Raw genomic sequence first — 26,865 nt, 5'->3', positions numbered from 1 at the left:
GATGTGATTAGGACTGATGCTTTCACTCTTTAGATGTAGAATAGACTAATTGACTGAGATTAGCATCTCATTCTGTTTCCCTTTTTTTCCCGACTCTCTCAGAGGAGACCCTGTACTGAGTTTCTTGAACATCTCTTTATGAGAAGTCTTAGTATAATCCTGGATCTGCTGTTATTTGACCTGAGAATACATTCCAGTTTATTTGGCTAAAGCTACATGCTTATACTAATTTCTCTCATCAGAACGCTTCAAGGGTTTCTGAACTGACACATTTTAATCCCTTTTAGATTTATCTTGATCTCGCTTACAATAGGGACGTTTCTTAATTGATCACACGTGTTACTTATGTTATTGATGCTTTATTTTAAGTTACTGAATTGATTCATCTTATTACTAAAAATTGATTAATTGATAACCTTTTCTGATGATTCTTGAAGAGTAAAACTTCAATAAAACAATGAATAATAAAAAGATTTAAAAATAAAAAAACTTAACTAAACTCTCTTTATTGACTGACCTAAAATAATAAAAATTGTTAATGATTTATATTGAGATTTAACTTTTATGTCTCAGCTGAGAACAAAGATCCATCAACCTGATGTACACTGGGTTCTTGGTGAGGAGTAAGTGATGAGCAGAACCTGGTACTCCATATATGTTCAGAATCACTCAGCATCTGTGCATCTTTGTACAAAGTCACACACATACACATACACTACCGGTGTATGTGTGTGTATGTGTATGTGCACTTGTGAATGGATGGGTATGTGTGTGTACATGTGCCTGGGTAAGTGTGTGTTTGCGTTTGTTGCCTGCCCACCACTGCTCAAATTATCAGAAGCCACTGCCAATAACATGGCACAATAATCCTGTGCTGTCTTACTTCTGAAATTGATCAATACTGTAAGTAACTGTATTTTCTTTCAAACTGTTATCCTAATCGAGCAGTGTGAGAAAAAGAAACATATGATCAGGTTCTAGCATTCCGTTTCTTTAGGCATGTACTCCCATTTCCCATTGAATAGGTTGCCATCTTGGAACAGTGATGCTAAGTGCCTCATTTAGGGAATCCCACCAAAGGAAGACACATGTACATTCCCAATTCTTAGTGAAACAACAGCTGCCCTAAAGCATCAAAACTGTGGCTGCTGCAGACTCCACAAGTAGTAGCTGCTGCAGCTCCCGAACTCAGCAGCATGCCTGGCCACAGCTCATGGCCAGAGCATGCACCTTTACTTGTAGACAGAGTAGCTCATCAGACAGGTGATGGCCCTAATTATACTTGGCGCTTGCATTTTCTAATGGCTCATACCTAATATCGGCCTCCTGCTTGAAAGCTCCTCCTATCTCCTCTGGTGCTGGCCCTGGCCTGCAGCAGGGAAGCAATGTATTTATCAGGATAGGGTTGTCATATGTCCTGGTTCACCACTAGCAGCAAGTCCCAAATGCTGTGGGGTTTAAATATCTACTCATCTGGTCTTACATTGACTTTAGGAAGCTCAAGCAACTATAGCCCAACACAGGTTAGCAATGCCCAGAACTCTGTCAGTTCAGCTAAGGCAGCTCCTTGGGCTTGAGGACACTATTTGTGCTAATGGGGGATCACTGTATGCCCAAATGGTGCTTTTAAGACGAGACAACTCATCCTTGCTCCTACAGGTCACCAGCAGCACTCTCACGAATGAGGTGCAGGAGGTGAAGCACCCAGCTGACCCATGGGGGTGGGGGAGAGTGAAGAAAAGCTATGCCTGATAAATGAACAGTAGTTCCACTGGAGACAATCTAAAGCACCCTGGATACATGGTGCTCCAGTTCCTGCCCTGGAGATACACTCTACACTTCATTCTGATGTATGCAAACTGACAGTCCAGAAAAACAACAATACTGGTATATAGAATATATTATATATATATTTGTTTATTTTTTTCATCTTTATAATTCATTTATTAAAATCAAAGTGTATATTATTTATATACAAAGTCTCTTTTTATCTTTGGTTATCTAGGATACTATTGTTTTAATGTGGCTTCATTATAATATCAGAAGTTTTTGCACAAGGAAAAAATATATTTCCAGTTATTCTCTTGATGTACTCTATTTTTTTAATACACTAAATTGAAGATTTCCTCCAAATGTGTGGATGCGTTTCAGCCTCAATTTAATTACGATGCATTTTAAAATAAAAACATTTACACTGTTGAAGGCCCTCATTGTGTTCACTCACGGTCAAGACCCACCTGCATTTGTTATCATGTGGGAGTAATTTATGGATTTTCAAGGTAAATTCATATTCAAGAAGCACTGATATTTACTCAATTACTGTGTAAAAAGAGACCAAATACTGTCTTCTTTACTAAATGGATTCAATGCTGTACTAATTTAGATAATTATTCTATTAAAGCACATAACCTTTCAACATGAAGACATGCATATTTTAAAATGATTTTTCACATTAGATTTAATATGTTGTTCAGTTGTAGAGATAAAAATATAAAGTAAACACAGTTAGTTAGGACCAAAGGGATTTTATAAGACCGAGCTCTGACAGATTCCCCATATACATTCAACAACAGATATGTCAGAGGGTCTGGAAAAAGGAACTCAAACAATGCACGCCTTATACTCCAGATGTTCATTTAAGCATGTGTGTGACAAACTAAGGTCATACCTGTAGTGGTCAACCAAGGATGCCCATCAGTCACCATACGGAACCGCCCTTCATCATTTGGGATTCCAAACAAGACCAAAATCAGGAGTGCCACTATAATTCGGGTGCTACCCAAGCCTCCACTGTTAAAAAGTAGTTACTGACAGTCACTATAATATGGACTGTACATATAAACCATCTTGACAGTCCATATTATAGTGACTGTCAGTAACTACTTTTTAACAGTGGAGGCTTGGGTAGCACCCGAATACAGTTATTAGTACCCTCTCATCCATTTTGATTCACATTTTTTCTTATTTTGCTCACACTTATTTTTGTGCACTGCAACATCAGTCCCGCATGTAACATGTGTGCTACGATTCTCTTAATTGAGTAACAAGACCATAATATGACCTACTTGACCGGTTAAGGGTACCTTTACATACATCTGGACCCTTCATCATGAAAGTATAGTGGCACTTCTGATTTTGGTCTTGTTTGTAATCCCAAATGATGAAGGGCGGTTCCGTGTGGTGACTGATGGGCATCCTTGGTTGACCACTACAGGTATGACCTTAGTTTGTCACACACATGCTTAAATGAACATCTGGAGTATAAGGCGTGCATTGTTTGAGTTCCTTTTTCCAGACCCTCTGACATATCTGTTGTTGGAGATAAAAATATCTACAATTTGTCCTTTCATTGGAAGGCGTGAGCAAACTACAATAAGACCAACTAAATCATTAAAGTGGAGAAAATGAACATTTGTGCATTCAACAATATTCATTTTGTTCCACATTAACATCTAGAACAAACATTGACACTTTAAAAAAAATATGAAAAGGGTACCCTCTTTTTTCTTTCAAGATCAACAAAGATTTGATAATGAGTTATTTTATTTCTATAATTTACAAGGGGTCTACAAACAATTTTAAAAAATAGTGTTTTACGTGTATTAGCTGAACCGGAAGTGGAGAGATTCTTCCAGTGTCTTAAAAAGTAGAAGTCTCATGATCTATGCATTGAATAGAAGGCTGTCACAAAGTGTGGCTGTGTAAATGCTATAATGTTCTTAGCAGGAGTAGTGACCACAGAATTGTAAGGGCAGGCAGTTAGTGAGGTTTCAGGTCCCACACCTGTAAAAAGCCATTTTTAGAAACATCTGTGGTCCAGCTACTGACAGAAATGCAGCAATAAGTCCCATACAGGTGGACTGTGAAAGGTCAAAATTTGCTATTTAGCCAGCAGGATGCAGCAGACAGGTACGGTAGTCAACCAGAAAATGGCCAAAGAACTAGGCACTGCATCCTAGATAATATTCTGAGAACTCCATCTGCCCTTCCTTCTCTTTCCCCAAACCATTTCGCATTTTCCAGATGAACTGTTCAAACATGAGAAGGCATCTGCCCTCTTTAGCTGCAGGTCCAGGATCCTTAACATGGGGTGTTCAAGGACAAGAGCGAGCACACAGACCAGCTGCAGCCAATGCCTTTTTAACCTTACATTTTTTTATCTGTCACCTGCCCTATATACAAGCAGCAAATACTTGTCAACTGCCCTCTGTACCAGTAGTGAAGGTCCATTCTTTATTCCTGGCTATTGCAACACCCATCTCAGATGTTTTCAGCAGTGCCAAATCCACTTACTGCATCTTAACTGCAGGAAGACCGTGTACCTTTTATGGAAAATATCAAATGCATCATATGCATTCACATTTACTAAGCCCAATATATAAAGCTAATATCTAGCAATGAGCTACATATTTAGCTTGCTTCTTCTTTCTATTTACAAGCAGCTGAGTGGAAAGCAGCGCTGGAACCGTATCCTGGTCAGATGTATCCTCAAAACTCACCGCTTATAACATCGAATATCACATACATCTGAGAAAATTGTAAACTAAACATTTTCTTTGGGTTAATGCAAAAAACTCAAATAAAACTTAATATTTTTTTTACCAACTCATGATTAAACCTTTCCTACACCAGTTTACAAAACTGCAACAATCACCAGAACTTAGTACTTAAACTACAGCTGCACTGTTCCTCGAAGGCCCCTAAATGTTCCATAGTCAATTTCTCTTTCAGCGTTGAGTACTGTGTTTAGTTGGTTAGGGAAGACCAGCAGAGAAAGAGGCTTTCTCCGAGATCAAATATACTTTGAAATACACTTCAACAACAGAAGAAGTAGTAGAAGAACCAACAATTCAAATCACCTTTCTTGCATTCTCCCACTCTCCTTCTACCTTGCAGTACAGTTTCGCAAACATACAGAGAAAAGAACGTTAAAACAAAACTACAATGGCAGTGAACAGAACCAAGCAAATGCCCAGGCTCAAGATCCATTGCGCATGGGGTATGGGGAGAGCCCACTGGTTCCACCCATACAGAATAGCCATATGTCACACTACCTGTCAGAAGCCCTACCACATTTTTGGGAATTAGCAGACCTAGCAACCACAACACCACAGTCAAAGACCTGACAGAATAGGCTGAACAATTACCTTCAAACAATCAGAGAAAGAGACAGCATGGTAAAATGAACCCTCCTTCTACACTTTGTGGGAGGAGGAGTATTCAAGCACCTTGTAAACCTCCAAAACAGGCAATGTAAATGTAAATGTATTGCGACTTATATAGCGCATGTATCACCCGAAGGTATCAAGGCGCTTGCTTAGGGAACCCGTCCTGGTATTCCCCTGTGAGATACCCCGGCAGGGTATCCACAAGGTGAAAGCCAGGCATCCCGCCACGAGAGGCCGTAGTGGAGATTAAGCAAGCTATTGCCCAGAGTCGCAGAGTGTGACCCCGTGAGTCGAATAGGCACCGGAGCGAGAATTGTCGAGTCCGTGGAATTTTTGAGCCCGAGACCCGCCGAGGCAGGGAATTGAGCCCTGGTCCACAGCCGATCTCAGCTTCCGGGTCTGCCGCCTCTAACCACTGAGCCACGCTTCTCCAATGAAGATGACTATGCCTCAGCAGCAATGGTGCTCAATTCACATTTTGACCCTCAAGTCAACCAAGAGTACAAGCAACGCCAAGTAAAACTGATAGATGGAGAAATGATTTATGGCTTCTACATGAGGCTCCCGAAATGGCCAGCATGTGCACCCGAGACAATGCACAGAAAGAAGTCTGGGAACAAGAACGTTGGGGAGAGGAGTTGGCCTAACGGCTAGGGCGCTCGACCTTGGACCTGGGGATCTGGGTTCGAGTCTCGGTAACGACGCCAAAACCTCCTGTGATTCTGGGCAAATCACTTAATCTCCCCGTGCCTAAAATGAAAGTTTAAATGTAACGTAACTGGAAAATATGTAACGTAACTGGAAAATATGTAAAGCGCTCTGATTCGGTTCGGGTCTAGTTCGCGCTATATTAAACTCTGCTAAAAAAAAAAAATAGTACAAGAATGCTGACCACCTGTTACCTTATTTTGCAAGAGCCACGAATGAAGACATGCTAGTCTCTCCCACTCCCACAAACTACCCAACAGCAGAGCTGAACAAAAAAAGTAGCTCTTAAGAAGATTGGCATCAAGTCAGACCCAAAATCAGTACCAAAGATCAAACAATTGATTGTCCACTTCATCTTCAAATCAAGGCCACTGCTGCCATCAGTGAATTCCCATCCAATATGAGGGGCATCTGCCAATTGTGGACGAGACCCACAGCCCATGGCACAATGCCCAGTGTAAGCAAAATCTTGTGTGGAAACCTGAATCACTTTGTGAAGGCATGCAAAGGAGAGGGTTGCGGCAGATAAATCACTGCCTACCACGCCACCAGTGCATGTGATAATGGAAAAGGACAAAGATGCCTTCATAATTTCCTGCATGGAGAACACCATGACTATGATGCGACCCCACCCCATCTACAAAATAGAGATCCCAGGGTTACCAATCACAGTGCTAATTGACACAGGAACATCTGTGAACGTGATGGACTATCGCAAATTCCAAGCACTCATACCCCACCTAAATCTGTGCTTCACCAATACCAAGATATACTTTTATGGAGGCTTCATACCATTGCCCCTAACATTTGAGGCAAAAGTATCGCACCTTACTAAAGAGACTAGGGAAATGTTCTATGTCATTAAGAACAGGTAAGGAGCCCTGTTAAGCTGCCACCCAGCTGAGGAACTAGTGCTCATTTATTGTTCTTTTCAAGTCCATGTCTATCAGGTGTAGCAGATTCTGAAAGACTTCAGAAACCTATTCATCCTGATTTGGGTGCCTAAAAACTGTCAGCTGAATTTACACATCGACAAGAAGGTAATACCTGTCACTCTATGCCACAGAAAAGTGAGGTCGAACCTCCACTAATCGAAAAGGAGTTGGACTGGTTGGAGGCACCTGACGTTATTGTAAATGTGTCTGACCCAATGCCCAGTGTGTCCACCATGGTGATCGTACCCAAAACCAAAGGAGTAGAGCGCTGTTCATCTCTATATAGGTGTGAGGCTTCCCAATGAAGCCATTAAACGCAAAACACACATTATCCTGACAATGGATGACATCATAGCTCACCTCATGGGGCTGAGTAGTTGTTTAAGGTTGATTTAAATGCTGGATACCAGTAGCTGCTCTTTGACCCTTGCAGCAGATGTAACCATCTCTACTCACTATATCACTGAGACGATATTAAAGACCTAACTCTGGTATGTCCACTGTGGCGTAGGTGTTCCAGAATGTGGTGCGAGAAAACGTATCTAGCATGGCCGGAGTCATAAACATCACTGATGACAGTCTCATTGTAAGAAATTGGATTATATGTGGAGAGGGGTGGAAGCCCCACTTAAAAAATAAACACAATCCTTGGCAGAGTGAACCACAAAATATATGAAGCACCCAAACAGTACTAAAGTAAAACTACAACACAAGAAAAATCCCATATCCAATTTAGAAAATAGAGTACATTTTAATAAATGAATTGACACCAACATGACAAAAATCCAATCATTAGAACCAAAGTTATGGATTTGTAACTTTTTTAGTGGAGTCAGTCGCTGATGGTCATCAGTTGTGATATAATCTCCTTGTATGTATGATAAACCTGTGACCACAGACACTGCATTCCTTTTATTATTAGGTCGAAGCCTACTAGACAGTGCAGCTGTCTGATTTCAAAGACATACTGGGTGCATGCTGAAAGCTTACAGAGGAAGGACTTTCTGCCCATTGCTTACCATTTACTTTGCCTTTCAACAGCACCACAGTTCTTCATCATAACAGAGAAGTCACCGGTCCAGAGGTGTACTGAAATTGTGGTGTCAGAGGTCCAGATCATATACCCTTTGAAGTAGGGGAGACTTCCAAGAAAGCTTTGGAGTGCACAGAGGTCCTCCCTTCCTTCCCTAGCTCCAGACTCACTACAGGGGGGTACGGAGCCCTTTGTGTGTGGACACAACACAGACTATTCAGGTGTAAATGTGAGGCTGTGCCAAGTTCCTCCCTTCAATCTCCCAGTAAGGCCCATCAAGCCAAACCTAAGCTTCCCTTGGGTGTGGCTATCTACAGGGAATACACAAAGCCCAGCTGTCACCCAGGCCAGACGCAACAGAGACAGGCAGCAGACACCAAATGGTGAAGGTAAGTAAATGCCATCTTTCAATAAGTTTTGAAACATTAAAGAATAATCTGACCACTTTTTTAGTCACTGCTATTTTATTTAAAGCAGACGAAGAACCAATCTATTATTTTCTTGGTTCTACCAATTAATTGGCAAACATTTGTCAGTTTTCAATACATTTTTCATTATTCAACAATAAGTCATGACAAGAATTATGCACTTTTAAATCACCAATAAATGAATATGTTTGTGACCCTTATATTTACATTTCTACAATCTCATCTTTCAACAAAAAGAAATACAATTGAATCATAACAACTTAGAAACAATGTATATACTATGGAAAATCATGTTAAACCATATGCAATATGTCACAAACCACAGTAGTGAGTTATTATAGATTAACTCCCATGACATTAGTTGCTTATTTCTTTCAGAGAGTTCATAACCAAGGGGATATTGACTAAGAGCCACTATTAATTATTATCCCTCATGGCTGCCTTTACAAACACGTTTCAAATCCCTATGTTAATTGCGGGATTATCCTCAGGGCAGTGACTGGTGTAGTCTGAAAAAACAATGTAAGAGAAAAAATAATAAAAATCAGTGTTTGTGTGTCCCTTCTCCTTTTAAAAAAAAGTTACCATGGTTGGATAAAAACCAATGTACCTGTACTGTTGTGTAATGTTTCTCCTTTGATGGTGCGATTTCAATCATGTAGTATTCTGAGCTGAATCTACAAGTGAAAACATAACTTTTAGTCAAAAGGGTTAGTTAAGAGACAATCCAAATCATATCTTCTTGACTACGCTGCCTCCAATAAGAATACAAGAGCATGTCCGTGCAATTAGGCATCAGGATGAAAGATACCCTATTGCAATGCATATAAAAGACAAGCATGAATATAATAGGGATATTTGGTTTCATGCTTTAGAACATCTTAATTTGAGTGAGAGAGGAGGTATTGTGTTTATGAGTTAAGTTGCCTCAAGAAAACCGGGAATTTAGATTTTAGTAAATTCTGTGTACAAATATGTGGTACATTAAACTATGGCGTGTGAAAAGAGCTCTCGTAGAACAAATGTATAATTCAGTATACGCCTTTTATGAACTATAACAAATACAGGTACCAACCCTGTAATTAACTATGGGTGGATATGAAATGTGACATTACCCCCTTCTCTTTCATTTGGGGGTTTCCCATAATGTCATGAACTGTATATAATTTGGATGTATTTGTATTAAAAATATGGCTTTGATGATCATCCAGTCACCTTCACATCGAATAGAGATTAACTGTTACTGAAGTGGTTTTGATTTGTAAAGGCCTCTACAGTGTAAATTAATGTAAATAATGTTTTATTGTTTTGTATAATGATTAATGTATTTATGTATATAATCGATTTTAAATAATGGACTCCATTGTCTATGTTTTGAATCCCTGAAGAAGTCCTCAAAGGAGGACGAAACGTGTTGGCTACTATGGTGCTTTGGAAGAAATGAAATTTAAACAGAGAAATCAATAAAGGAATTTGAATAACAAGAAGAATCTGTTTTAATTGTACATTGAACATATACTTTTCTTGTGTGCTGATCAAAATCTTATGTGCTTATGTTTACAATGATAGCTTCTATCACTGTTTAGGGTAACTGAAAGGTCGGGTTCCCTTTGATCCTTTTCACCAAGGTATGACTCAGTTTTCCCAATCAGATTAATAGGTGCGGCAGGATATCTTTGACCTTTTTGTAAATATTTTGCTTCTTTGTTTCTAACTGGCTGATGGAGGACAAGACGACCTGCTCAAAGGCGATAATTTGTTTAGGAATTGTATGTCGGTCAGTCAGTCAAAAATCTTTATTCGGCTAAATAACAGCCATAAAAGAACAGATAGCACAATGTTTTGACAGTAATACACATAAAAAGATTTTAAGCGACTCAAATTTTACCCAGGAATTCATTTTCCAACAACATGACGAAGTCGAACTGCAGCGGAGATATATTTATAGACCATAAGACAAGTAAATTAATTGTTTAAAAGAAGTAAATGACATATTGCAGGTTGACATTTTCAAATATTTAAAAATCTGAATAATAGTTTTAAAAAGATGCATCTAGGATTAGAATGCAATTTACAAAAAAACATAAAGTGCAAAATGCTTTGTGCGGAAGTTGAGTTAAATGGGCACAGGTCTAATTTGGCATCACAATATGCATCACGTGGGTATGAAACCAATAAATGAGCAATACCCATCCTGAACCTGATCAGATAAAACATCTTTGCTTGGTTAAAATAGAAAGAAAGATAGGAATAAATTCGTAGGGAGCTAATTAACAATGTATGCTCTACAACCCTTTATATTACTAATTCTAGGCTATCTCTTTTGTTCTTCAAAAATAAAAGAAATTTACTTTTAAGCTTAGCCTTAGGAATTGCCGATATGTTTCCCGGACGTTTAAAACAGTCCTGCAATCCCAGCTTCTCCAATTGATCTTGCAGATTAGAGAGCCATGGGATTTTTTTAGCATGATCCAATTTCAAGCAATCTAAAATTATGTCACGATTCAGGGCTGGCTCTTCTTTTACCCAAATGCTGCACCAACGCATCAATGGTGCTAATTGTATACGAAAAGATAGTGAGTGATACCTAGTTCATTATGACACATAGTGGCAGGGGTGCTTTTGGGTAATGTCAACACACGTTTTAATGTTAAGTACTCTGCTCTTTGGAGGCCCGATGTGTTTGAGCAACCCCAAACTTCAGCGCCATATAGTGTAATGGCGCAGGTTCATGCTTTATAAATATCAACTATTACTCGAGAGCCAAATTTTTTTGTAAATCTAAAAATTGCCTCCATATTTTTGTTAAAGCCCCCAATCCTGGCATTGACTAGGTGAGACCAGGAATTTTTTTCTTTGAAAAGAATACTCAAATAAGAAAAAGTTGGCACCTGACATAATATTTCATTCTTTATATAAAATGTTTTTGTCCTAAAGGGAACCTTTCCTGCTACCAAGACATTTGACTTGGCAACATTTGTTTTTAACCCAAGATCACACATAAATTCATTAAAACTAGTTAAAAACCTTTGAACACCCACACCAGTTCTCGACATTAGGACACCATCATCCGCATTTAACAGGGCTGGTAAAATCATGTGGCCTTTTGTGGGGGCATCAACATTTCCAATTCTAATGTGGCTTTCTAGATTATTTATGTATAAACAGAATAGGAAGGGGGAAAGTGCACATCCCTGTCTGACCCCACAGTCCGTCTTAATGGGTCCGGTAAGCTCGCCAGTTGCTCCGTAGCGTACTCTTCCTGTGACACCCTGATTCATTGCAGCTAAAAAGTGGACGATTGAAGGAATTGTATGTATTGCTGGAACAAAACTTGATTTTTTGGATAAGCCGGAGGGCTCTATTTTGCCTTTAAATTCCTTCACATGGAAGAACACCATGAGCTTGATCTTTCTGATAAATTCCAGGGCTTCGATCTTCAACTTAGTAAAATCTGCATTCTGACTTCGAACAAATTTTACTCCTAGAGTCAAAACTGATTCTTGTGCTTGCATTAGTTGACAAGTTGATAAATTGACAATGGAAGTTGGAGTCAGTCATGTTTTGTAGAAATTTCTTTGTGTTCTCATTTCCAATGGCTGCTGTTGTTTGAATCGGATCCTGTCTCTTTGTTCGCCCTTTTCTAAAAAAGAGTTCTGCCTTTTAGAAAGACCCTCCCTTGGGTAAGAGTCTCCAGCTAAGTCCAAAGATGACAATTCAGAAAAAGTTAGAAATCTGTTTCTTGACCGGCCCTGGTAATCTGAGAGGGCTCTACGTGAATCTGCCTGAGTATAAAAATCGTCTTTTAGCTAGGGGTATACAGTATCGATATTGAAAGATTTTGAGTCTTTTTCAAATTGTGTGGTTTTGAATGTGACAGTATTATTCTTGAATGTTTGAATCTCCTTATCTATTTTTTCCAACAGAGCATTTGCCTCTGATGTGGTATGATTACCTTTGATTGAGTGCATCACATTTTCAAGCTCTTCAGCTTCTTTCTGGCATACTCTTTGTCCTGTTTGAATTGTGTGGACCATGAGGTCACGGCTGCATTTAGTACTTATAAAACGAAATCCTTTTTATGTACTCTGAGTCATTAGTAAAAATTACGGGGACATTTTTAATTTGTAAGCCCCAAGGGATGGTACCAGCCTTCGGGTGCTCTAGTAGGAAATCTCCTTGTAGCTCTGTTTGGATGTGCTTTTTATGTAAACGAGTGAAATTATCTGATTTGTTATGCTGTTTAGCTGCGGTGCTTAATGTGACTAAAGAGAAGGGAGAAGGTATAGAAATTACATTCTGAATGTGAGCTTTAGAAAATGAGGGAAAGGCAGCCCGTAAAAACCACTTCCTCAATCGAGTAAGTTTCTGTGATACAATGTTGCAGCAAGGCAGTCAAATGCGAACAAAAAATGAGGCGCAAGCGAGCACACAAGATTATAATTAAATCAGGCAACAATTTCTTGTCTTCATAGATGACAAAACTACAGAAACATAATTTCCTTAAAATAATGAGAAGATTCTGGCACAAATAAACCCAAGCAAGCACCCCCCCTTTAAAGTCATAATGAAAAATGCTCTGTATGTATTGTAATTTAAGAAATAACATAGCAAACAGTTATGTTTTCACTTGCAGATTTAGTTCAGAATACTACATAAGTGAAACCGTACCATCAAAGAAGAAACATTACACAACAGTACAGGTACATTGGTTTTTATCCAACCATGGTAACTTTTTTTAAAAAGGAGAAGGGACACACAAACACTGATTTTTATTCTTTTCTCTTACATTATTTTTTCAAACTACACCAGTCACAGCCCTTAGGAGAATCCCACAATTAACATAGGGATTTGAAATGCGTCGGCAAAGGCAGCCACGAGGGATAATAATTAATAGTGACTCTTAGTCAATATCCCCTTGGTTATTAACTCTCTGAAAGAAATAGGCAACTAATGTCATGGGAGTTAATCTATAATAACTCACTACTGTTGTTTGTGACAAATTGCATCTGGTGTAACATGATTTTCCATAGTATATAAGTTGTTTCTAATTTATTCTGATTCAATCGTATTTAATTTTGTTGAAAGATGAGATCGTAGAAATGTAAATATAAGATGCACAAACATATTCATTTATCGGTGATTCAAAAGTGCATTGTTCTCGTTATGACTTATTGTTGAATAATGTAAAATGTAGTAAACAAATAAATTGGGAGTTTTTCACAACCAAGACATGTAAAACTTAAAAGTACATGCCTTGCCTTTTGCACCCTGCTATGCGGTTTAGACAGGGCCTAGCTTAGGGGTATGACCTATATGTACAAAATGGTAGGTTGAAGCTTTGCAGGAGGGTTATCTTGCCAGGTTGAAGTGGCAGTTTATAACTGCACATACATGCTCTGCAATTGCAGGCCTCTGCCATGGCTAGAGGGCTACTTAAGTGGGTGGCACGAGTGCTACAGGCCCACTAGTAGCATTTAATTTACGGGCCCTGAGCACATGAGGTGCACTTTACTAAGGACTTATAAGTATATTAAATGAGCCATTTGGGGTTAAGTCAATGTTACCATGTGTAGGGGAGCGAGCACAAGCACTTTAGCCCTGGTCAGCAAAGGTAAAGTGCTCAGAGTCCTAAAAGTAGCAAAAACGAGGTCGGAAAATGGAGTGAGGCAGCAAAAGGATGGTGAAGACCACCCTAAAACTGTCAGGTCTAACAAGAGGTAACAGGTGTCTGCAATAATTTCTACACACAAGGTAAGTCAGATCCCATAGTTCATGATATTAAATGACTTAATGAGTGAGCGTCTGTGTTTAGCATCAAGCCAGACTGGTTTATTATCTTACTGAACATGTTACATTTCGACTAGAATTGTACTTGACATTAAATCGAAGTAGCAGGTTGCAGTGTAGATTAGTGGAGCCAGTTGAATGAGTATCCCTGTCCTGGAGAAAAAAACGACTAAGTATATCAGAATATCTGGTGAGATGCAGAAGAAGAAAAGTCGATATTCAGAGACATAGGACATGTGGGTCAATAATCAATTGACACCTAATTGCATGATATAGTGGTTCAATGCTGTTTTAAAGTCTTGCAGGGAAGGGCTCGTACAAATGTTTCATAGTAGCGAGATCCACCACACAAGGCCTAGTGGGTAGAAGAAGACACAGAACCTAGACGCTCCGCAGGCCTGCGTGGGTGAGAATAGGCAATGAGTGTAGCTAGATTAGTCACTGGATAGAGGTGGATGCGGGCAGTGTTGATGTGCGTGGTTTTAATTGTGGATAATGTTTGTCCCACCATCCCTTCTATGTTGTCTGTTGTCGTGTGTGTCTGTGTGTGTGTGTGCGTGTGTGCGTGTGTGTGTGTGTGTGTGTGTGTGTATGTTGGTAGCTGTCTGTACCTCCGTGTTCAAAGGAGGGTGCTAATGAAGCAGTAAATTACATTTTGGTGGTTACAAGGATATTTAAATTGTAATGAGGGTGTGTATAGAATGGAGGTGCTTGTTGGCTCTCATGGCATTTATCAGGAAGTAGTGTGGTGTTGGTGCTTCAGAGTTGTCCATCGGTTGGCAACATGGCACTGGGGGAGTCAAGCTGGGTGGTTGCACATTAGGAGAGTGTTTCTTAGGAAAGGAGAGGCACATGTGTGCCTTTGTGAAGTATTGATCAAATTGCACTTTCTGCTGCTCTCTGTGTCACTGTGCAAGGAGAAGTGATGTCCTCATGTCCCAGACGGTGCTGGGGCTTCTGTTTCAATGTATGCCTCTGAGTGGGGAATTTATTTGATCATTGTTACCCATGGCCGGGATCAGGATCTTGGATAGGATAACCTCAATCAGCAGGTGCTATTGTGATGCCTCCCGCCTGCCTAAAGTATCGCTGCCTGGTAACTTATGGGAGAGGATGTAGCCTTACGGCTAGAGCGGTTGACCTCGAAGCTGGGGAGCTGAGTTCAAGCCTATGCAACGATGCTCAACATCCAGTGATTCTGGGCAAATCACTTAATCTCCCCGTGCCTAACAAAAAAATGAATGTGTTAATCTGTAACGAAACTGGTGCTCATGTAAAGCGCTCTGATACATGATATCTTTGGGTCTGGTTCGCGCTATATAAAACTCTAAACTTTCTGTATCGAGAAACAATGTACTGTAGCTGTGCCTTCACAGAGCCAAGCCTGCATTTCAAGAAGCACACCTGGGCTATAGCTTTGGGATACACAAATAGCCATAATTGTCACTCTTGTAGGAGTGTGATGATCAGTATGGTTAGTAGTTGTATTGGTACTGGCAGTGCTGGCACGGGATGTGGATGGTGCAAGCTACAATGGCCTCTTAAAGAGAACCCTGGAACTTTTCTTTTCTTTTTTTTTTTTTTTACAACTAAAGCACTGGCAGAATTTATTGAAAACAATGTTACCCATTCTCCTACTTTTTAGTAAAATACAACCGTTCCTGAATGGTTAATACTGACCTTGAGGGGCCTCACTGAAAGGGCAGAGTGTAGTGTGAAGAAACAGGGGAGGCAGTCAGCTAAAGAACAACAAGTCTTCTCACCAGGGTGCCTGCTACTTGAAAGGCATATGAATGTGTGCAACTGGTTAATCAGTATATGTAAAGGCTAGCTGGGAGCGCTATATTATTTATACATCATATATTTGAGGCATGATGTAACAAAGCGTTGTTCTTTTTAGTAGGGTAATGTAAGAGTGTTACCAACTAAGTACTGTCACGATTCAGGGCTGGCTCTTCTTTTACCCAAATGCTGCACCAAAGCATTAATGGTGCTAATTGTATATGAAAAGATAGTGAGTGATACATAGTTCATTATGACACATAGTGGCAGGGGTGCTTTTGGGTAATGTCCTGATGAATGGAAACTTATAACAAGCATTGGCAAAGCCAATAAGTCTCGCCTATGTGAGAACTATTAGCTTAGTCAATGTCAATGTCTTTTAGCCAGCTGTACAGCAGCAGCCTGGTCACGTCATAGTGTTTTTTTTTGTCTGGCCAGAGGGGTGGGAAAGGCAACAACCCCCCATGAGTGGTGGAAGGGACAGGGAAGTAACACAATGCAGGAGGGGGTTGGGAGAGAAGGGAAAAGCAACGTTGACTGGGCAACAGCAACAACATGAGACCAGGTGGGTGTGGGGGAGAGATGAACTGCAAACACATGGAGTGCTTTTGGAGTGTTGCAAGTAAAAGAAAAAAGTAGCTCCTAAAGCACGATTAGTGAAAGACCACTATTCAAGGATGAGCTAAACATATTTTAAAATGTCCCTGCTTATTTATACACAGCCCTGCCATGGAGGCACCTAGGTCAGACCTTAGGGGTGACTTATATGTAAAAATAAGGTTGTTTAATACTTTGGAAGTACCTTTAATTCCAAAGTCAAATTTGCATGCAATTTCAATTTCGAGCAGCTTGCAATGCAGAGCTGACTTTTAAAATGACAGCTGGAAACACAGCAGTGCACATGTAAGTGCCTCAAAGCTGCTGGGCCTCTAAACCTACATGCCCTACCTCATACTAGGACTAACAGGAAAGTTGTTAGTAATTGTAACACCCAATTACCATATACATTTTTAATCAGAGAACTGGCCCTGGCTAGCAGAGCATAAGGTGCAGTCAGAGTTAGTTACCACCAGTATTGGTCATAAAATGGGGGTGATATGGACAAAAAGGATGGCTTTCTCACAGTGCTCCTGCTTCGAGCCAGCTCCATCACTCCCTGCTGTGAGAAGCATGCTTTACACAAAGGCTGTGTCTGGGAGGGGGTGCGCCTAAGAATGACGAAGGGTCTCTACAGAGCCATTTGCAGGATTAAACAAGCACACAAAATTGACGTCAGAAGATGATAATCTAACAAACCTCACTCTAAAACAAACCGGCTAGCTGGCTGTATTTCAACTTTGTAAACCAAAAAGTAACATAGGCGGACCCACGTGCATGCCACCTCAATGAAGCTTTACTTTTGTTATTCCGTATGGAAAGCAGAGAGACTAATGACCCCTGCTTTGCAATGTGCAGTGGCAGAGATCCACCCACACTGGATGCCTAATTCAGACAGCCCTCTCACCTCCAATACCCTCTCCACCTCTTTCCAGGTCTCCAATGATCAGCAGCATAGACAACTCTGGAGCCAGCCTAAAAAATGCATCTCCTTGTAGTCATCCAGGGCTAAATTTACAATAAAGTAAATGATCGTGGAGGATCACATGTTCATGGACGTCATTTAGGTGTCACCAGGGGTCCCAGCTGCCACTGCTGGCTTGCTCCCGAGACGGGAAGACAAAAGAGCCACTAAGGGGTAGAGCGTAATTTTTCTCAGATTAAAACAAAATAGTGGCCCTCCTTCTTCTTTTTACTTTTTAATCAGGTTGTGCCCACTCCAGAATAAAAATAATTATAGAGGTTTCCCTTACCTGTTCTAACCCACACACCACATTTACATCTTACCTGCCCCTCACACCCACGGCACCTATACGGCAAGGAACAAAAGATCTCCGATAAAGAGCCCCTTTATGGGTGCCAGTCGAGCATTGCAGCACCGGATCAATGAGGAGCAGATCCATATGATGAAGCATGACACCTAGCTTGCTGGGTGTGTGAGGGTCCTAGTTCCGAAAGGAGGTATTCCCTACCTCCCCACCACCCTGAGCACTCACCAGGTGGCCAACTTGCCACCCAGGAACACCGTACCTCTTTTGTCTTCTAGTTCTACCCAGGGCAAGTACGGTGGACCTTTATCCAGCCCTCATTGTCCCCCTCGTTGTTTACTATATACATTGCTTCTGAGATGCCCAGCACTGTGCCTGCTACCCCTAACCTCAGAGGCCAATAGCTAACTTGGAAAAGAATCATCAACTGTTGCAAGTTGTGCGGATCGACTCCGTGCCTCCTGCTGCCCCACAGCATGTGGAGAAAATAAGAAAGAAATACAGGTAGAGGAGAGAGAAAGAGAGCGAGGGGTAAAGGTAAAAGGCTTTGAGGCGAAATTAGGGTAGAATAACGAAAGGAAGAAGACACTAGAGAGAGAAGGGTTAGAGATCAAGAGACAATGACAGAAGGATGTGTGCTTGAGAGAGACAAAGAGGGATGAAAGAGACATCAATAATACTGTGACAGACAGGTTGTAAAGACAGATAAGGGAGTAGGAGAGGTGGGAGAAAAGTGAAATGGAGTGGGGAAAAAGACAGAATGATGAAAAAATCAGTTGATACAGGGGAAGACATGTTTTATAAAGATATCAGTGAGAAAGACACAGTTAAATAGACAGGCGTGGTGAGAAAGAGTCAGCAACTGGTAAAAAAGATATGTGACAGATAATGAAAACGTTAGACAGTTCACAAACAGCTGAGGGGAGGGTGAAGCATGTCAACAGTCATAGGACATCACTTCCTGTTATGTCATTGGGGTCAAAACATGTGATGTCACTTCTGCTACCCGTGGCATTTTGATGAACCAATGCCGATGCTATGTACAGACAAGCCTACAGGTAAAACGGCACTCATACTCACACCCTTCTCTCAGGAAACAGCCAGGTCTTAAGGGTCTTACGAAAAATTGAGTGTACTTGCTGACCTGAGAGCAAAGCTGGGAGAGAGTTCCATGCCTTGGCAGCCGCCAGCGAGAAGGCTCTCCCACCCCATCTCATCTTTTGAAATCTAGGAACCACAACTAGATTTTTATTAGCTGACCTGATGTTCCTAGAAGGGGCGTACCTTTGGAAGATACTCTTAATGCCGCTAGGCCATGTCCATAGTACGCATTATGATTGAGGCATAGAGTCTTAAATAAAACTCTACGTTCCACTGGAAGCCAGTGCAACTAACAAAGAGAAGATGATGCAGAATGATGCTTCGGAAGGTTTAGCACCAGCCTTGCAGCTGCGTTTTGCACCAGCTGAAGGCGGCGCAACTGACCCTTATTGATTCCCAAATAGAGGGCGTTGCAATAATTCAGGCTGGCCAATAATTAAGGCCACGACCATCTTTTTTCGATCTTCCGATGACAAAACTGGGAGATTTTTCTTAAGATTCGAATAAGTCCAAAATAAGGTGGCCACAGTTCTGGAGACTTGCCGAGCCGAAAGGCAATCATCAACCACAACTCCAAAATTTTTCCCATAAGAAACAGGAGTGGGACAGGTACCCAGGGAGTTGGGCCACCGCTCACTCGACCAGATGTCAGAACTGCCTGGAAAAATCAAGACTTCCGTCTTATCGCCATTTAATTTGAGGTAGTTTTTAACCATCCAAGATGAAACAGCTGTCATACAGTTTTTAAAGTTCAGTGCGGAGTACCTGACCTTTTGAGAAAATAGAAACCATGATCTGGGTGTTGTCCGCATACGACAACACCTCCAGCCCAAAAGATTTCACCACCCTAGCCAGCGGGGCCACATAAATATTGAAAAGGGTGGGGCTCAAAGAAGAGCCCTAAGGCACACTGCAGACGAGGGCTCAGAGTAAAAAACACCCATTTTAACGGTTTGAGACCGCTGACTGAGAAACGAGGCAAGAAGGTCCAGTGCACAGCCCCCAGCCCCTATCTCCTTGAGACGCTCCATCAGTCTGAAGGGAGACAACACCGTGGTGAGAGCAGACTCCATACTATGAGAGCTTCTAAAACCATGTTGGGAGGCATCCAAGATATGATGGTCCCTCAGATAAGCACTCAGGTGGGAATTCAGATGGGATTCAAGGATTTTTGCGGGGAGTGGCAGAAGGGAAATGGGACGAAAGTTTTTTAAATTAAGAGGATCCAAGGAAGGCTTTTTTAGGATGGGCCTGACCACCGCCGCCTTCCAGGTCAAAGGATGTTGGCCCAAAGATATGGCTAGGTTCAGAACTGTCGCGAAATGGGGGGGTCAAAGCCACCTTTGCCATTTTAATGATTTTAAGGGTACAAGGATCCAAAGGTGACCCTGTACTGCATTTGCCATTTTAGACGTGCTAAATCACATGTTGACCTCGATTCCATGCAATGCTCTGATCTTCCATTTTGTTGCATCGCGCTTCCATTTTGTGCTGCCTTGACCTGGAGTTACACTTCAGCAGAAACATAAGCATGTTTTTCACGTAAACCAGTACAAGCAGGTGCGAGGCATCTCGTGAGGATGCCTCGTGAGGTTATGTTGTACCTTCAGAGTGTTTTAATGCATTCCATACTTATCTCTAGGACAGAGGGAGGATGGCCGTGCAAGTCTCCAAGGCCGGAGAGTGGGAAAGGAATGTCTTTTGCCTCGGCACAGCCCAAACAGAATCTGGCCAGGTCTGTCTGGGTGGGTCTGATGCAGAGATGAGGCCAGCACCTGCGAATAGATGGGCGAGAACGCCAGCTAGAGGCTTCTCGAACATATTGATTTAAACTATAAAAAGCGGTGTCTGTGGGGTGGAGCTCAGGAACTCAGTCTTGGAGTGGACGAACTCGCGGGACAACTTTGGTGCCCGAAGAGATCACTCCCTGAGCCCCGGTCTACGGGTTCCCGACTTGGTGTTCAGTGTTTGGCCCAGGGATGTTGAAGTCTCCGGTGCTGCAAATTAATCTGGTGAGGTGCTTTGTACATTAACTGTTTATATACCTGTATTCACAGTTTCATATTTATGTATATAGTGTGTTGTATTCATTGTTTATTGCCTTTCACTCGGTGCCTAAGAATTTATTAGTTTCAGTGACTTATTGCCTTTGCCTACAATATTAATAAAGCTCATTTTTACCTCCAGTGGAGTGTTGGAGTTTCTATGTGTGTAAGTGGTGTGCGTAAATTCAGATTACGCAAGTGGGCAAAGCAATACATTTTGGCGTAGTCGGCAGGATACGTAAATTACGCGGGGAGGAACATGTTTAAAAAGACAAAAGGTGATTCTGGTTCTTTGGCACCGAGTGAAATCCCTTTAGCCCCCATGCAAATTCCTGGATGGGAGGCGACGCCGTACTCCGCGCTGGTGCGTGAGTATGCTAAAAGCTCAGGATTAAGTGAGAGCTGGTTTGACTGTCTGGGCGAAGCAACGCCAGAAGATGTTTTAAATTGTTTACAGAAGGTTCCTGTGGAGAAAGGAAAGGAATTATGTACAGTGGGTCGCAGAGGTTGGGCTCTCTTGCATGCCTACCGTCACGTTTTTTGACAAATGTTTACCTCTGCAGCGGGAACAGTTGAGCTTAGAAAAACAACTTGTTGAAGCTAAGAATATTTCTACAATGCTATCCTGTCAGAATAAGTTATTACAAGATAAGTTAGAAACATATCAGACGATAGCAGATCGGGCTGCAGTCCGTGTTGCTGAATACAGATACAAGAAGAGGAGAGGCCGAGTGAGTAAACGGAAGGTTCATTTAGGGATTGCCAAAGCAGGCTCAGATTTTGACCCTTCAAGTTGGGACTCCAACATCTGGGAATCGTCAGAATTCTCCTCAGAAGGAGAGCTGCCCTTGCAAGAGGAGGGAAGAGACGAGCAAGGAAAAAATGCTAAGAGAGTGGAAGCACAGCCCATTCTAAGACTGAAACTTTAAATTGCTCCAGGGAACCCGGATGGAGTCATGTTGAATAGTTTGGAGGATTTTACACAGCAAGAAATAAGTGAGACGCTATTAGCTTGTATGGTGCGCCTCTATGATCATGGCGCTTCTGGGGTCATGTTAGATGAGGGGGACGCTGCCAAATTTTGTACTCTCAGTACTGATCCCACTGTGCAGGGATATTTTCGGACCTTCCATGGTGATGACCAAACTATCCTGTTGCAGCTAGCTGCGCGGGGGTGTGGTCACAAGTACCCCACAGATTCTGACTGGCCTGGGAATGAAAAACCATGGTTTAGCCTAAGAGATGCTTCGCAGAGAATTAAGGAGGAAGGGATGAAGCTGCCTGTTCTTGTAGGCGAGGCGCATAATTTAATGGGTCAGTTAATGACTGTATCAATGCGGAACAAAATCATTTGTTTGGTCTCCCCTGCATACAAAGCTGTGGTAATGACTTTGTTAATTAATCAAACGGGCAATACCATAGGAGAAGTAGTCGAGGCAGTCCGTGAGCTGGGAGAGCTTGGGGAATGGGCCAAGCCAGACAGGGCTTTGCGCTCAGAGTCCCGTACTGATAACAACAGAGTGACCAGACGTGATATGTTCTTGGCGCTGTTAAAGGATGGGGTGTCAAGGAGTGAGATTGATGGTATTGAGACCAAAAGCATGTTGGAGATGTACCGTAAGCAAGGACTGGATAGGAAGGAGGGGAGTAGGCATGTGAATAGAAAAGATAACAAGAAAGTGAGTCACAGGGATGCAGAGCCTGAGGAGAAGCCTGAAAAAGCAGGTCAGGAGAGAGAGAGAGAAAGGGAATCTCATGTGAGAGTGACAAAAGAAGAAGGTTGGGCCCCAGATTGCACAGACTCAGATGGGGACCGGGAAGAGGAGGAGTTGTTCCCTGTGTCAGGAATTGAAGCAGGTCGTTTCTCGCGCCTACCTGAATGAAGGACTACAACACCCAGAAGTCCGGGTAAGGAGGCGGAGATTACAAATACGTCCGCATACCCGGAAACGGGTTGTATTGGATTTTGTGTGCTTCTTGTTTGCGGCTTGACTTCTCGCTAGTACTGCGTTCTCCCGTGGTGCTTCGCTTAGCTGCTTTTCTAGCGAAGACACAAACATTCTTTTGTGGTGATTTGGCGTTTTCCTGGAAGCATTCCTGAGGGGTGTGTCGGCTGATGCATTCCGACCGCGTCGTGGTGCTTCGTTGATTCTCGCGAAGACACGAACGCGGGCGGCTGGAGCCTCGGAATCGGGGCGGAGAGCCAAGGTAAAACACCCGTGGAAACGAAGGAGTGTTCTGTGGTGCTTCGCGTTGTGACTGCGAAGACACAGACACTCGTTATCAGGTGGGAGCAGCCAGTGGAGGTAAGAAATGGCGATTCTTTGACTTCCTGCCTTTGCTGCCCGTGCGGGGATATCTCTTCGCTGTGAGGGTTCCATGGACGGCTGTCTTGGCTCCGAGATAAAGTTTGTTTGTTTTCACTTTGCTGGAGTTCTAGCTGATTCTCATTTCATGCCGTGTTTCCCTTAGGAGCAATTCGCGCAAAGCCAGTGAGCCTCTAGGAGCCCAGTACTTTGTTGACTCTTTCTACAGAGGCGGCTTTGTGTGAGGGACTGCGGGGAACTCAGGGTACTGTACTTGTGCCTGAACTCCTGGATTATTTTTCTTTCTTTTCTTTTGGGCCCTGATGTTGTGTGTCCTTGGAGGGGGCTTTACGTATCTGTGACTTAACGGAGCTTGGCCTTATTTCGTTAGAGTCCCTAGTGAAAAATGAAGGTTATCTACTATAACACTACACTAGAGACTGCAATTCTGTGACCATTTCCATCAATTCCTTACGGGGTGTTAAGCAAGGTATGTGCACGATATGTCAGAGCATAGGTAATAGCAAACCGGGAGTTGGATGCAGTATTAATGAGGTGTCCTTGTCTTTACAGGTCGCCTGACACCCGCGCAACATCATCCCGGCCCCCCACCTATTTTTTCCCTCGCCTGATCACCTCTAAGCTTGGGTGTGTAATAGAACCAAGCTTGGGGAGGTCTGGAGGTGGACCCCTCTTGAGCATCACCCGGATCCTGGAGAGCGCTGTAACCCTGACACCCTGAGGTTTACCCAACATTGTATTCAGATCTGCGCCGGGACCTGCGCCGGGCAGATGCAGAGCTGCGCAGGCGAAAATTAGATTAGGAAATTGGCCACGCTCCGGTGCAGGGAAGGGCTCGCAAAGATAATAGACCACATGTGAGGGTTGAGATCTATTGGAAAAATAGAAATGTTCAGGAGGTGCGGGCTTTGGTAGACACGGGAGCGGAGGCCACATTGATACATGGCAATCCACGAAAATTGAAAGGACAGTATTTTACTATCACAGGTTTGGGAGGACAGGAGACACCAGCAGTGCAAAAGGTTATTCAGATGAAAATAGGCAGACTTCCCAAGAGAGCATACACTGTTTTGATTGTGCCAATTCCTGAGTACATTATTGGTATTGACATTCTGAAAGGTATGACCCTATACTTAGATGATGGATGCTATCAATTTGGGTCAAAGCAGTACTTCTCGGTAGCTGCTGTGAGGGTGGGGCGCTTGAAGATTCCCCCAGTGAAGGTGCCCCAAGCAACAAAAGTGGTTCACATAAAGCAGTACAGGATTCCAGGGGGACATGATGAGATTACCGCAACCATTCGGGACTTGGTGGAGGCGGGGGTGGTGAGACCGATTACCACGGCATGGAATAATCCTGTGTGGCCCTTGCGCAAACCTGACGGAAGCTGGCGCATGACAGTTGATTACCGCGAGCTTAATAAGCATACGCCCACTTTGACAGCCGCGGTCCCAGACACCATCACTTTGATTGAGAAAATTCAGAAACACAATGGGACATGGTATGCGGCACTTGATATTGCCAATGCTTTTTTCACAATTCCAATTGCCCCTGAGTGCCAGGAACAATTTGCGTTCTCATGGGGTGGTAGGCAGCCCACGTTTCAATGTCTTCCTATGGGGTATTTACATAGTCCCATGATCTGTCACCGGCTGGTGGCAGAGCATTTGGATGAGGTGTCAATCATTTCTGGAGTACAACTTTGTCATTACATGTGTTGATTCAAGGAGAGACCCAAGAACAGGTGCAGGCTCAACTAGACAGAGTGGTAGAGCACTTGCAAAGCAAAGGGTGGGTGATTAACCCCGAGAAGGTGCAAGGACCCTCTCAGAGTGTGATGTTTATAGGCATTCAGTGGCATCAGGGACACAGGGAGGTGCTGCCACAAGTGAGGCAAACGATCAAAGAGTTTGCAGTGCCAAAAAACAGGAAGGAAGCGCAGCGTTTCATTGGATTGTTTGGTTTTTGGAGACAGCACATTCCCCATTTGAGTCAGATTTTGGCCCCTCTGTACAAGGTGACACGGAAGAAGCATGAGTTTGAGTGGGGAGAGGCACAGCAACAGGCGTTTGAGTCAGCGAAGGAGCCTATACAGCGTGCCTTGGATTTATGGCCCTTACGAGAGGGAAGCATTGATTTAAATGTAACTGTTCAGGATCAGTATGCAACCTGGAGCCTGTGGAAAAAGCAGGGGAGACAGAAAGTGCCCCTACAGTTTTGGACAAAGAAATTACCTGATGCTGGAGAGCGGTACACTCCTTTTGAGAAGCAGTTGTTGGCATGTTATGGGGCTCTGGTGGGTACTGAGCAGTTGACCCTAGGGCACAATGTGTTTTTGAGACCTGAGATACCTATCATGCAATGGGTGATGAGCTCACCCAAGACACACAGGATTGGGCATGCACAGGAGGCTAGCGCCATAAAGTGGAAGTGGTACATACAAGACAGAGCACGAGTTGGTCCTAAGGGTACCGCCGTGCTGCATGTGTCAGGATTTACATCTGGGCGCCTACCTAAACTGTAAATAAACTACATCTCCCAGAATTCCAGGGCTGGGGGAGTGATACTATAAAAGAAGGGTGGGGCTTAATTTCCCTGTTCGTGATTTTGAAAACTTCAGGGATTTGAGGAGAATGATATTTTGCCTGGCCAAATAATGTCCACTACATATACCCTATGTTACATTCATGTGCATGTCACCCATGCATATTTCTCGTAGTGGCCTGAATCACTAGGCCTCTGCAAACATGTCCTGCAAGTCAAGTCATCAAAGTCTCCCAAACGTTAAGCTAAAATAAAGGCCCATGTATTTTGCATTCTGCATTGTGCATTTTAAATAAATATCGTACTGAGCCCTCTATTTTATTGTGGTTGAACCACTTTCTGAACTTCTGCCAAGACAGTGTTATGAATAACAGTTATCTGTTTTGCTGTACAGAGTGGCATCCTTGCCCGGTGAGGAAATGTAAACAGAACCCGTTCGCGACAGATAAGGCCTAGCTCTCTGTCTCAGCCCCCATGCAATGAACGGAGAAATATATGCTTTTTCTTTATTTCTAGAGATGAACCTTTGTTTCAGATAAAACATCCCCTGACTCCAGACATCAGTTGTACCAGACGTGCTCAAGTCGCCCTGACACAAGAGATTACTCTGCTAAGCCAAAAGTCAGCTCTCCTCCCATTTACACGTCAATTGCACGCCATGCTCAAAGTTGCACAATTAGGGCAGAGTTCCAGCTGGTCATGCAAACACCTCCCCTAAATACCCACCCACCTATGACATCTACCTATCATCTACCTATGACTCATCAAGTGTACGCCCACATGCTCTTATCTCTTTCTTTCTTGCTCGGCCTGGAGCGCTCCTCCCTATGTACAAGGAGAAAATTGTATATATGCTGTTCATTGTTATTGAATGTTAGATTACTCTTCCTGAACCTCAGTGGTGATGGAACATATTCTCCCTTTGACTCGAGTTATTGGAATAAAGCCCATTTTAACTTGGACACCACGGATCCTGTCTCTCATTTGATGCATGATATTTGGTTAATGCCTAGAAATTCTGCCAGGGTAATATTTTATTTACCACATTAATTGGCGCCCGAATAGGCACATGTCCCTTTCCCCACTCGCCGGAGTTTGTAGGTCTAGTCTTTGCCCCCTTCCACAGCCGTGACGGACTT

General features: G+C 42.6%; 1 protein-coding gene across 2 annotated transcripts in view; it reads right to left on the bottom strand.

Moving 5' to 3' along the window:
* Window positions 1–26,865, bottom strand: part of LOC144797636 (aldo-keto reductase family 1 member B1-like) — a 375,986-nt gene that overhangs the window by 284,276 nt on the left and 64,845 nt on the right. The window lies entirely within an intron of this gene.

Source organism: Lissotriton helveticus, chromosome 1_1 (genome assembly GCF_964261635.1).
Source record: "Lissotriton helveticus chromosome 1_1, aLisHel1.1, whole genome shotgun sequence".
In the NCBI taxonomy this organism is placed as follows: domain Eukaryota; kingdom Metazoa; phylum Chordata; class Amphibia; order Caudata; family Salamandridae; genus Lissotriton; species Lissotriton helveticus.
This window is presented reverse-complemented; position numbering and strand designations above follow the sequence as displayed.